General features: G+C 41.5%; 1 protein-coding gene across 1 annotated transcript in view; it reads right to left on the bottom strand.

The window, feature by feature from the left end:
* NDEL1 (nudE neurodevelopment protein 1 like 1) overlaps nt 1-13,355 on the bottom strand; it is a 75,353-nt gene extending 61,998 nt beyond the window's left edge. Inside the window, exon 1 of the mRNA XM_060204401.1 lies at nt 13,255-13,355. The gene's annotated coding sequence lies outside the window, so the exon portion shown is untranslated. The remainder of the gene's footprint in view (nt 1-13,254) is intronic.
* Nucleotides 13,356-13,557: the final 202 nt, after the last annotated feature.

The following is a 13,557-nucleotide window of genomic DNA, read 5'->3' as shown; positions in this document are numbered from 1 at the left end:
TGGGATGATTTCAGTGCTCTTGAATTGGCTGATGCTGTCTTTGTGGCCTAACATATGGTCTATCCTTGAGAATGATCCATGTGGATTTGAGTAAAATGTGTATTCCAGTTTCTTGGGATGAATGACTCTGAAAATGTCCAATAGTTCTAGTTTATCTATCTCTTCATTTAACTCCCTTATGTCTTTATTGATTTTCTGCCTGAATGATCTATCCAGTTGAGAGAGTGGGGTGTTGAAGTCCCCTACTATGATTGTGTTACTGTTAATATATTGCTGTAGCTCTTTCAGTAGAAGTTTGATGTATTTAAATGGCTTCTCATTGGGTGCATAGATGTTAATAATTGTTAAGTCCTCTTGATTGACTGATCCTCTGAGCATTAAGTAGTGTCCATTCCTATCTTTTTAAATCTTATCTATTTTAAAGTCTATCATGTCAGATATGAGAATAGCTGTTCCTGCCCTTTTTTGTGGGCCATTGGCTTCTATGATAGTTTTCCATCCTTTCACTTTAAGTCTGTGTTTGTCTTGTTGAGTTAGGTGAGTTTCCTGTAGACAACATATTGTTGGGTTGTGTTTTCTGATCCATCTTCCTACTCTGTGTCTTTTAATAGGTGAATTCAGGCCATTGACATTTTAAATAAATAAATCTTTTTTAAAATAATAGCAAAGAAGATACTGCATATTTTATCCAACCAATGCATGGATTTTAAAAGACTACTAAGTGCAGATGAAGACAAAGAAACAGCACTCCTATATATAGTGTCAAAAGAATATTACAGGGTAGGGCCTGGTAGTGGCACACCTGGTTGAGTGCACATGTTACCATGCACAAGGACCTAGGTTCAAGTCCCTGGTCCCCATCTGCAGGAGGTAATCTTCATAAGTGGTGAGCTTGAAGTAGCCCATCTATTTCTTTTCTTTCGTTTTACATATTTACTTCTTCACTTTTGTTGCCCTTGTTTTATTGTTGCAGTTATTGTTGATGTCGTCATTGTTGGATAGGACAGAGAGAAATAGAGAGAGGAGGGGAAGACAGAGAGGGGGAGAGAAAGATAGACACCTGCAGACCTGCTTCACTGCCTGTGAAGCGACTCCCTTGCAGGTGGGGAGGACCTTACGCTGGTTCTTGTGCTTTGTGCCACCTGCGTTTAACCCGCTGCACTACTGCCCAACTCCTCTTTCTTTCTTTTTTTAATGATTTTTTTTTTTTAACCAGAGCACTGTTCAACTCTGGCTTATGGTGGTGCAGGGGATTGAACCTGGGACTTTGGAGCCTCAGGCATGAGAGTCTGTTTGCATAACCATTATGCTATCTACCCTCTGCCATTTTAATGATTTTTAAAAATGATTTAGTCATTTATTATTTGATAGAGACAGAGAGAAATTGAAAGGGGAGGGGGAAAATAGAGAGGGAGAGATGCAGAGACACCTGCAACACTGCTTCACCACTTGTGAAGCTTTCCCCCTGCAGGTGGGGACCAGGGGCTTGAACCTGGGTCCTCACTCACTATAGTGTGTGCACTTAACCAAATGCATCACCACCTGGCCCCACCATCCTCTTTCTTTCTTTCTTTCTTTCTTTCTTTCTTTCTTTCTTTCTTTCTTTCTTTCTTTCTTTTTGTATTATCTTTATTTAGTTATTGTGTAGAGAACCAGAAATCTAGAGGGAAGGGGAAGACAGAGAAGGACAGAGACTGAGAGACACCTGTAGCCCTGCTTCACCACTCGCAAAGCTTACCCCCTGCAGGTGGGGATTAGGGAGTTGAACCTGGGTCCTTGGGCACCGTAACATGTGCACTCAACCAAGTACACCACCACCCGGTCCCACTAGTCTGTTTCTAAAACTTTATGAAATCTATGGATGGTTGAAACAGAACTTTTGTGGTGGATATGGTGTGGAACTATCTCCATCTTTGTAATCGTAGAATTTTGTAAATCACTACTAAAGCACTGATTAAATATATATACAAAATCTAATCTTTCAACTAAGTCATGCTAGCAGATACAGGAATGATATGGGCACTAATTAACAAACCTCAACTGAAAGTTTCCCAATTCCAAGGCACAGATCATAAGAATTAATCCCTGGGACCAGGTGGTGGTGCACCTGGTTGAGTGCACATGTTACAATGCACAAGGACCTGGGTTCAAACCCCCTGTCCCCAGCTACAGGAGGAAAGCTTTGCAAGTGGTAAAGCAATGTTGATGTCGCTCTTGACATCAATAACAACAGCAATAATAACTACAACAATAAAAAACAAGGGCAACAAAAGGAAAAATAAATAAAATAATAATAATAACCACAACAATGATAAAACATCAAGGGCGACAAAAGGGGGGAAATAGTGACTTCCAGGAGCAGTGGATTCGTGGTGCAGGCACGAGCCCCAGCAATAACCCTGGAGGCAAAAAAAAAAAAATAGGTTTTTGGGCTGGGGAAATAGCATAATGGTCATCAAACAATTTGCAGGCCTGCAGCTCTGAGGTCCTAGATTCAATCCCAAGTACTACTATAAAGTCAGAGCTGGGTAGTACTCCCAGAAAGAGAGAAAGAGAAAATTAAAATAAGAGAGATACTTTAAAAAGGGGGAGTCACATAACAGTTCTGCAAAAGAACTTTCACACCTGAGGCTTTAAGGCCCCACGTTCAATCCCCCACACCACCATAAACTAGAGCTGAGCAGTGCTCTGGTCTTTCTCTCTCTCTCATTAAAAAAAATAAATAGGAAGTCGGGCGGTAGTGCAGTGGGTTAAGCGCAGGTGGCGCAATTGCAAGGACCTGCAAAAGGATCCCGGTTCGAGCCTCCGGCTCCCCACCTGCAGGGGTGTCACTTCACAGGCAGTGAAGCAGGTCTGCAGGTGTCTATCTTTCTTTCCCCTCTCTGTCTTCCCCTCCTCTCTCCATTTCTCTCTGTCCTATCCAACAACAATAAAAAAAATAATAAATAAAAATAAAGAGAGGAGAGAAAGGAGAGAGAGAGAGAGAGACAGAGAGACTCGGCCTTATTCAGGAATGTCCATTCCACAAAAACCCATTTTCACTCTGAAGTACTTAAATGTAGAAATGAAACATCCCCCGAATCATGTTAATCACAGTAGAAAAAAGCCACGAGTCGAAAATATGGATGACCTGGGCGGTGATACAATGGGTAAAGTGTGAGACTGGAGCAAGAGGTTCTTAGTTTGATATCCAGCCTCAGATGTACCAGAGTGATAGATACTCTGGTCTTCTCTTCCTTTCCCTCTCTTTCTCAGTAATTAATAAATCTTTTGTCTATTTGTTCAACCAGACCACTGCTCAAGGTAGGCTCTTTGTATAATCATTATGCTACCTATCCTTTGCCCTAAATAAGTCTTTAGAAAAGAAAATTTCGGGAGTCAACAGTAGCACAGCAGGTTAAGCACAGGTGGCAAAAGCGCAAGGATAGGTGTAAGGATTCCTGTTCGAGCCCCCAGCTCCCCACCTGCAGGGGAGTGGCTTCACAGGCGGTGAAGCAGGTCTGCAGGTGTCTATCTTTCTCTCCCCTCTCTGCCTTCCCCTCCTCTCTCCATTTCTCTCTGTCCTATCCAACAATGACAACATTAATAACTACAAAAATAAAGCAAAGGGACAAAAAAAGGGAATAAATACATAAATAAATAAATAAATAAATAAATGAAAATATGATCCCTACCTGCAGGAGGAAAGCTTCAGGTGTGGTGAAGCAGTGCTGCAGGTGTCTCTCTGCCTCTCTCCCTCTCTATCATCCCCTTCTGTCTCTATCCAACAAATAAATAAAGATAATTTTTTTTATTTCTTTATTGGGGAATTAATGTTTTACATTCAACAGTAAATACAATAGTTTGTACATGCATAACATTCCCCAGTTTCCCATATAACAATACAACCCCCACTAGGTCCTCTGTCATCCTTCTTGGATCTGTATTCTCCCCACCCACCCACCCCAGAGTCTTTTACTTTGGTGCGATACTCGAATTCCATTTCAGGTTCTACTTAAATAAAGATAATTTTTAAAAAAGAAAAGATGTGTCCCTTTGGAGGGGAACAGGTCCAACAAAAATGAAAGTGTTAACTTAGGTGCTAGGATCCGGAAAAGGGAAGTCTACAGGAGCATTCTTTCTCCTGTGTGTTGTTGTCGCAACGATTTGTTCCAGCCGTGTATTAACAAAACAGTTATTAACAGCTTGATAAAAAGAAACTAGAGGAAAAAAAGAAAGAAAGAAAGAAAGAAAGAAAGAAAGAAAGAAAGAAAGAAAGAAAGAAAGAAAGAAACTAGAGGGAGTTGGGTGATAGCGCAGCAGGTTAAGAGCAGGTGGCACAAAATGCAAGGACCAGAGTAAAGATCCCTGTTCGAGCCCCCGGCTCCCCACCTGCAGGGGAGTCGCTTCACAAGCAGTGAAGCAGGTCTGCAGGTATCTGTCTTACTCTCCCCCTCTCTGTCTTCCCCTCCTCTCTCCATTTCTCTCTGTCCTATCCAACAACAATGACAACAATAATAGCTACAACAATAAAACAACAAGGGCAGCAAAAGAGAATAAATAAATATTAAATAAATAAATAAATAAATAAAAAGAAACTAGATGGGGCCGGGTGGTGGCGCACCTGGTTAAGTGCACACATTACAGTGTACAAGGACATGGGCTTAAGCCCCGGTCCCCACTTGTAGGGGGAAAGCTTCATAAGGGGTGAAGCAGGTCTACAGGTGTCTTTCTCTCCCTTCTTCTTCCCTCTCAATTTCTCTCTGTCCTAACCAGTAAAATAAATTTTAAAAGAAAGAAAAGAAAAAGTTACTAGAAGTGAAAGAAAGCCCCAGATACATAGAGAAGATGATCAAAGGATAACAAGATCCACCTTCCACCCACAGCAAAGCTGCAGGCCCCATCCCTTCTGAAGAATCCCCACCCTGCTGAGAATCTCCTCACACCTCTGCCTAGTGCTATTTCCTCCCACTGCCTTCGGATTTAGGTGTTGATTCTCTGGACCAAATCAACCCCATCATAGGTGTTTTTGCTCATTAGTTCCTTTCTCTAAGCCTCAGTTTCTTCATCTGTGGCATGAGCAGGTTGAGCCAGATGATATTGTTGACAATTCTGGTGAGTCAGGACCCAACCTGGTGTATTAGTATCAGGCATGCTCCTAGTGGGACTAAGAACTGCTTGATGAGTTTGCCTGCTGTGGAGACAGCCAGCCCCCTCTTAGGTGGGTGGGATAGATGACCAAGAACAGTGTCATCATGTCAACTCCCTTTGCTCTGTGTGCGCTGGAGAGTTGATGGGCTTGCGGGATAAACCACTTTCAAGTGAATTTAATTGTCACCTGTATTTATTTTCTGTGGCTGCTGGAACAAAGTCATTCTCTTAAAGTCTGGAGGTGAGGTGTCCAAAATGAGGTTAGACTCAAGACAATGACAAAGTGGATTCCTTCTAAATGTTCCTGGAAAGAATTGTCTTCCTTGTCACTTCCGGTTTGTAGAATTCTCTTTAGCTCATTGTTGCATTACTCTAATAGTTATTCCTCCTCCTCCTTTTTTTTCTTCTTCTTCTCCTTCTCCTCCTCCTCCTCCTTCTCCTCCTTCTCCTTCTCCTTCTTCTTCTCCTTCTACTTCTTCTCCTCCTCCTCCTCCTCCTCCTCCTTCTTCTTCTTTAAAGATTTTATTTATTTATGAGAAAGATAGGAGGAGAGAGAAAGAACCAGACACCATTCTGGTACATGTGTTGCCGGGGATTGAACTCAGAACCTCATGCTTGACAGTTCAATGCTTCATCAAATGCACCACCTCCCAGACCTCTTTTTTTTTTCTTTTCTTTTTTGGCTTCCAGGGGTTAGAATTGGGGTTCTGTGCCGGCACTATGGATCCACTGCTCCTGAAGGCCATTTTTCCATTTTATAGAATAGGATAGAGAGAAATTGAGAGGGGAGGGGAGAGGAAGATAGAGAGGGAGAAAGCGACACCTGCAGACCGGCTTCACTGCTTGTGAAGCTACCCCCCTGCAGGTGGGGAACTGGGAGCTCAAACCGGGATCCTTGTGTTTTGTACTATGTGTGCAGCTGCATGGCTCCTAGCTGTTTCTATTATCATATTGCCTTTGACTCTAATTCTCCTGCCTTTGTTTTATAAGTATCTTTTCAATTACATTGGGTCTACCCAGAAAATCCAGAATAATATCTCCACAACAATAGCAACAATAGCAATAAGGGCAACAAAAGGGGAAAAATGGGCTCCAGGAGCAGTGGGTTTGTAGTGTAGGCACCAAGCCCCAGCAATAACCCTGGAGGCAAAAAATAATAATAATAAAAATCTAGCTGCCAGACATATTCTTAAAGAAAACAATTTGCCACAGCACGGTTTCTTTGGTTTATCCTATCATTTGAGAGAGAATAACATATCTAACTGCAGACATGTCTATGCAAGTTAATTTACGTTTGTCTTCTTAGCTACTTTTGTCTGAAATCAGCTTCAGTTCTGTGAATAATTTTTTGGCTACATGATTATTTTGAAAGTGTTAGGCACCTTTCAAATATAATTTTTGCAGATAAGGTGGCACTGGCTTTGTGTAAAAGCCTCTTTCTAGGCATGTTGTTTTAATCTTTTTTTTAATTTCTTTATTGGAGGGTTAATGGTTTGCAGTCAACAGTAAAATACAATAGTTTGTACATGTATGACATTTCCACATAACAATACAAACCCCCACTAGGTCCTCCTCTGCCATCATGTTCCAGGACCTAAACCCTCCCCCCACACCACAGAGTCTTTTACTTTGGTGCAATACACCAGCTCCAGTCCAAGTTCTGCTTAGTGTTTTCCCTTCGGATCTTGTTTTTCAACATCTGTCTATGAGTGAGATCATCCCATATAGTCATCCTTTTGTTTCTGATTTATCTCGATTATTAATCTATGTTTTACTTGGGTAATTAATAATAAGATGCCTGTACTTTCAATAAAAAAAAAAATCCGGGAGTTGAGCGGTAGTGCAGCAGGTTAAGTGCAGGTGGTGCAAAGCACAAGGACCAGTGTAAAGATCCTGGTTCGAGCCCACAGCTCCCTACCTGCAGAGGAGTCGCTTCACAGGCAGTGAAGCAAGTCTGCAGGTGTCTATCTTGCTCTCCTCCTCTCTGTCTTCCCCTCCTCTCTCCGTTTCTCTCTGTCCTATCGAACAACGATGACATCAATAACTACAACAATAAAACAAGGGCAACAAAAGGGAATAAATAAATATTTTTAAAAATCTACCCTCCTGCTTTTACAGAGAAAGATACTTTGTCCATGAAGACACAGCAAAGAGGAAAACTTCTTTTCAGCTATATACACCATTTCTTTTTCCTGACCCTTGCATTTATGATTCAGAGGTTGAGACTACATCAACTTTTTCTTTCTTTTTTTTTTTTTTTACCAGAGCACTGTTCAGCTCTGGCTTATGGTGGTGCGGGGGATTGAACCTAGGACTTTGGAGCCTCAGGCATGAGAGTCTGTTTGCATAACCATTATGCGATCTACCCTCTGCACAACATCAACTTTTTCTTAGTAGAAAAAGTTTCCCCTTCACTGGAAATCTATCATCTAAGGTTTCATTTCTCTGTTACATCCATGGATATTTTCTATTTGGAATGTGAGGTTCCTCTTGCTCCCCGTCAGTCAGCCTTCATGCATTCAACTGATCTGTGGAACGCAGTTGGCTGTTCATTGACCCACATCTAGACAGTGTTCAGGCCCTGCAGGAGAATGAGCTGGAAAGAGGTTGGTGGCTGGCACTGACTTTGTACTGTGCCCTTTGGCATCTGTCCCAGCTGCAGGTTGAACTTTAAATCATTTTTTTTAAGAAGGCAGAGCTCCTTTCCATGCACAGAACATGGGTTGATAGAACTGCCTCTCTCTTACATAATGCTAGGTATGCAATAAAAACAGCTCTAATTTGCTGAATACTTAGTCTAGGACAGACGCTATGACAAATGCTTGACAAACACTCACTCACAAAAAAAAAAAAAAGTAATTATACAGGTTCTCAATTTGCTGATGAGAAACCCAGGTCTCAGAAAGGTTAAGCAACTTGTCAAAGATCATACAACTAATGTAACAAAATTTGTAGTCATGGAATTTCTGAAGATACATGAGAACAGTAGAAACCTATCTGAGATGAGGAATGACAAGGAGGAAATCAGAGAAATTGAGCAACCTGCTTAATGACACATGGCTAGTGCCTGACTCAGACAGAATTTAGATCTTCAACTCTCAGACCAGTTTGATCTTCCATATTGTCTCTATTTTTAATACTTTTTTATTTTCCCTTTTGTTGCCCTTGTTTTTTTTTATTATTGTAGTTATTATTGTTGTTGTTGCTATTGATGTCGTCATTGTTGGATAGGACAAAGAGAAGTGGAGAGAGGAGGGGAAGACAGAGAAGAGGAGAGAAAGATAAGACACCTGCAGACCTGCTTCACTGCTTGTGAAGCAACTCTCCAGCAGGTGTGGAGCCAGGGGCTTGAACCAGGATTCTTAAGCCAGTCCTTGCGCTTTGCGCCGCGTCAGTCCTTGCACTTAGCGCCGTATGCGCTTAACCTGCTGCGCTATCGACTGACTCCCGATTTTCTCTATTTTAAGTTATTTATTTCCCAGGATCCTTATAAGTTATTTTAAATTATTTAAGTTATTTTAAATTATGTATTTAAGTTATTTATTTAAGTTACTTATTTCCCAGGATCCTTATGCCAGTCCTTGCGCTTTGCGCCGCATGCGCTTAACCCGCTGGCTCCCAATTTTCTCTATTTTAAGTTATTTATTTCTAAGGCACTTTCTCCAGGTGCCTATTTAATTGGTTTCTTTTTTTTAATTTCTTTATTGGGTAATTAATGTTTTACATTCAACAGTAAATACAATAGTTTGTACATGGATAACATTTCCCAGTTTTCCATATAACAATACAACCCCCATTAGGTCCTCTGTCATCTTTCTTGGACCTGTATTCTCCCCACGCACCCATCCCAGAGTCTTTTACTTTGGTGCAATACGCCAATTCCAGTTCAGGTTCTACTTTTGTTTTCTTTTCTGATTAATTGGTTTCTTTTTTCTCATCATTCCTCCCTCGGCGTTTTTGCTCTTTATCATTTCCATTCTGATTAAAAGCTGTGGATGACTACAGAGAATGCCACAGTGACCCTTGTTCATCTCTCACTCAGATCATGGAAGAAGAGAAAGTACTAGAAAATCCACAATGATTATATTCATTAAATTGGAATTAGTAATATTTTAACCAGGCATGGATTAATGTTTACCTTTACTCCTTCCAAAAAGAGACTGCTAAGCAGATACACTGGGAAACAAGGTGTATGTGAGGTGGGGATCATGTTCAAAACAGGCCTGTTAAAAGAAAAATTAACCCAGGCAGAACCTAAGTTAATATCAATAGGGTAGTGATTGAAAAATGACCCTATATTGGATGAGAGAGATAGCATAATGGTTATGCTAAAGACTCTCATGTCAGAGGATCTAAGGTTCCAGGTTCAATCCCCTTCACCACCATAAATCAGAGCTGAGCAGTACTCTGGTTAAAAAGAAAGAAAGAAAGAAAGAGAGAGAGAGAAAGAGAGAGAGAGAGAGAGAGAAAGGAAGGGAGAAAGGAAGAAAGGGAGTCAGGCGGTAGTGCAGCAGGTTAAGCACACATGGAGCAAAACTCAAGGACAGGAGCTAGGATCCCGGTTCCAGCCCTCAGCTCCCCACCTGCAGGGGAGTCGCTTCACAAGTGGTGAAGCAGGTCTGCAGGTGTCTGTCTTTCTCTCCCCCTTTCTGTCTTCCTCTCCTCTTTCCATTTCTCTCTGTCCTATCCAACAATGACGACATCAATAACAACAACAATAACTACAACAATAAAACAACAAGAGCAACAAAAGAGAAAATAAGTAAATAAACAAATATATATATATATATATATATATATATATATATATATATATATATATATATAAAGAAAGTGGGGGTTCAGGTCTTGGAACATGATGGCAGAAGAGGACCTAGTTGGAGTTGGATTGTTATGTGGAAATATTTTGCATGTACAAACTATTGTATTTCACTGTCAACTGTAAACCATCATTTCCCCAGTAAAGGAAAAATAAATAAATAAATAAAAGAAAAAAATCCATCCAGGCATTACAAGGCTATGTAACCATGTAATTACTGGTGATGATATCATAGAACAGTGCATAATATGAGAACAAATTATGACAAGTAAGTTGAAAGCATGAGTATTGAATAAGAAGACTCTGTTTTTATATCTGTGAGTTTATAACCACAGAAAACATCACTGGTAGTTTCCTCTTTCCCTCCTCTCTTTCTTTTCTATATTATATTATTATATTATATTATATTATATTATTATATTATATTATATTATATTATATTATATTATATTATATTATATTATATTATATTTGTTGGATAGAGACAGCCAGAAATTGAGAGGGAAGGGAGAGGTAGAGAGGGAGAGAAATAGAGAAACACCTGTATCATTGCTTCACCACTTGCAAATCTTTCCCTCTGCAGGTGGGTACTGGGGGCTTGAACCTGAGTCCTTACACACTGTAACGTGCATTCAACCAGATGTACCACCACCCGGCCTCCTCTCTTTCTTTCTTTCTCCCCTCCACCCAAGATTTATTTATTTACTAATAAGAAAGAGAGGGAGAGAGAGAACCAGAGCATTACTCTAGCATATGTGATGCCAGGTCTCAAATTTGGGACTGCATACTTGAAAGTCCAGTACTACTCAAGTCCTGGCTTGAACCCCAGTCCTTCTGCATTGTAACGTGTGCAATAAACCAGGGTCACCAAGACCTGATTTTTTTTTTTAATTTCTTTATTGAAGGATTAATGTTTTACAGTCAACAGTAAATACAATTGTTTGTACATGCATAATATTTCTCAGATTTCCACATAACAATATAACCCCTACTAGGTCCTCTGTCATCCTGTTCCAGGACCTGAACTCTCCCACACCCCCACCAACCCAGACAGAGCCAAGCTGGGCAGCACTGCTTGGCCCTGTGAGTTTCTAAACAAGTCCCATTTATAGCCTGGGTTCTGAGGCAATTATGCAACATGTTCTCATCAGGAGAACAATGTGGAAAGACTCCCACTATACAGCCTCACCTCTAAACCACCGGGATGTAGATTTTCTCCTGAGTTTCCTGGTCAGTTCTCTGCTCCTCCCCCCATGTCAGCACAGGGCCTCCCCCCACCCCTCCAGCCTCCAAGCAGCAGTAGCAGTGGAGACTCACAGTTGCATTTGGGGAGCCTTAGAGGAGTCCCCTCTTCCCTTCAGCTGTCTTTTTGTTGGTATAACAGACTAGAGGTGGCTCCTCAACTGGCAAACAGCCAGAATGATACCAGCTGCTCAGAATAGATATGGGCTTTAGCAAACCCAAGAATCTCTCCTTAGGCCCTCTCTGTCCACAAGCCACACGTATTTTCATTCACCAGTGACTTGGTGGGTTCCCAAAGTAGTCCCAGTTTCATCTTGTTGCGGCCTCAGGTGATCTTTGATATTCCTTGTTCTTTAGAGAAGTTTCTCAACTGAGTAGATCTGGAGGTCTGGGCAGAGTTGTAGTCTCTGGATGCTCTGGTGATTTGGTAGGTTCCCAAAGTCGTTCTAGTCCTGTCTTGTTGCGGTCCCATGTGGTCTCCTTTGATATTGGAACTATCACTTTTTTTAAAAAAAATTCTTTATTGGGGAATTAATGTTTTACATTTAACACTAAATATAATAGTTTGTACATGCATAACATTTCCCAGTTTTCCATATAACAATACAACCCCCATTAGGTCCTCTGTCATCCTTCTTGGACCTGTATTCTCCCCACCCACCCACCCCAGAGTCTTTGGTGCAATACGCCAATTCTAGTTCAGGTTCTACTTGTGTTTTCTTTTCTCATCTTGTTTTTCAACTTCTGCCTGAGAGTGAGATCATCCCATATTCATCCTTCTGTTTCTGACTTATTTCACTCAACATGATTTTTTCAAGGTCCATCCAACATCGGCTGAAAATGGTGAAGTCACCTTTTTTATTGCTGAGTAGTATTCCATTGTGTATATAGACCACAACTTGCTCAGCCACTCATCTGCTGTTGGACACCTGGGTTGCTTCCAGGTTTTGGCTATTACAAATTGTGCTGCCAAGAACATATGTGTACACAGATCTTTTTGGATGGATGTGTTGGGTTCCTTAGGCTATATTCCCCAGGAAAGGAATTGCAGGATCATAGGGTAGGTCCATTTCTAGCCTTCTGAGAGTTCTCCAGACTGTTCTCCACAGAGGTTGGGCCAATTGACATTCCCACCAGCAGTGTAGGAGCTCCTTTGACCCCACACACTCTCCAGCATTTGCTGCTGTTACCTTTTCTGATGTATGACATTCTCACAGGAGTGAAGTGGTATCTCATTGTTGTCTTGATTTGCATTTCTCTGACAATCAGAGACTTGGAGCATTTTTTCATGTGTTTCTTGGCCTTTTGGGTCTCTTCTGTGGTGAATATTCTGTCCATGTCCTCCCCCCATTTTTAGATGGGGTTATTTGTTGTCTTGTTGAGATTTGCAGATTCTTTGTATATTCTGGTTATTAACCTCTTGTCTGATGCATGGCATGTAAAGATCTTCTCCCATTCTGTGAGGGGTCTCTTGGTTTGGGTAGTGGTTTCTTTTGCTGTGCAAAAGCTTTTTAATTTGATGTAGTCCCATAGGTTTATGCTTGTCTTAGTCTCCTTTGTAATTGGATTCGTTTCATTGAAGATGTCTTTAAAGTTTATGCGGAAAAGAGTTCTACCAATATTTTCCTTTAAGTATCTGATAGTTTGTGGTCTAACATCCAAGTCCTTGATTCACTTGGAATTTACCTGTGCAGCGGGTTAAGCTGCAGGTTTTGCGCAGGTGGCGCAAAGCTCAAGGACCATCGTAAGGATCCCAGTTGAGCCCCCAGCTCCCCACCTGCAGGGAAGTCGCTTCACAGGTGGTGAAGCAGGTCTGCAGGTGTCTATCTTTCTCTCCCTTCTCTGTCTTCCCCTCCTCTCTCCATTTCTTTCTGTCCTATCCAACAACAACGGCATCAATAATAACTACAACAACAATAAAAAAGGGCAACAAAAGTGAAAATACATAAATAAAATATTAAGAAAGAAATAGAGAAAGAAAGGAAGAAACCCCTACTCCAATGTGCCTCAGGCCCACACCTTCTCCAAGCAGACCCCACCCACTGTCTACTATCCCAAAGTACCTGGTCCTGAGAGAGTCTGGGCCTCACTATTCAGGTCAATAGCAGCACACAGGAGCCCTGCTGAACCAGCTGGAACAAAGTAGAAGTCAACAGGAAGTGTAAGAATCACCTTCTGACAAAAGAAGCACAAGGACAGGAAGTGGTTTGGTCAGGCCAGCTGGGCCCTGCCATATATGCATGAGGTAACCCTGCCAGTCTCACAGCTCAGCTGGAGTTGAGCAAGACTGCAATGCTGGTGGGAGGGGAAGTAGCGACACAAGACCTCAGTCCTTAGCCAAGCCTTCAGGGTGGCCTGTTTCTTCT

The sequence above is a fragment of the Erinaceus europaeus genome, chromosome 12 (assembly GCF_950295315.1).
Source record: "Erinaceus europaeus chromosome 12, mEriEur2.1, whole genome shotgun sequence".
NCBI classification, from domain to species: domain Eukaryota; kingdom Metazoa; phylum Chordata; class Mammalia; order Eulipotyphla; family Erinaceidae; genus Erinaceus; species Erinaceus europaeus.
This window is presented reverse-complemented; position numbering and strand designations above follow the sequence as displayed.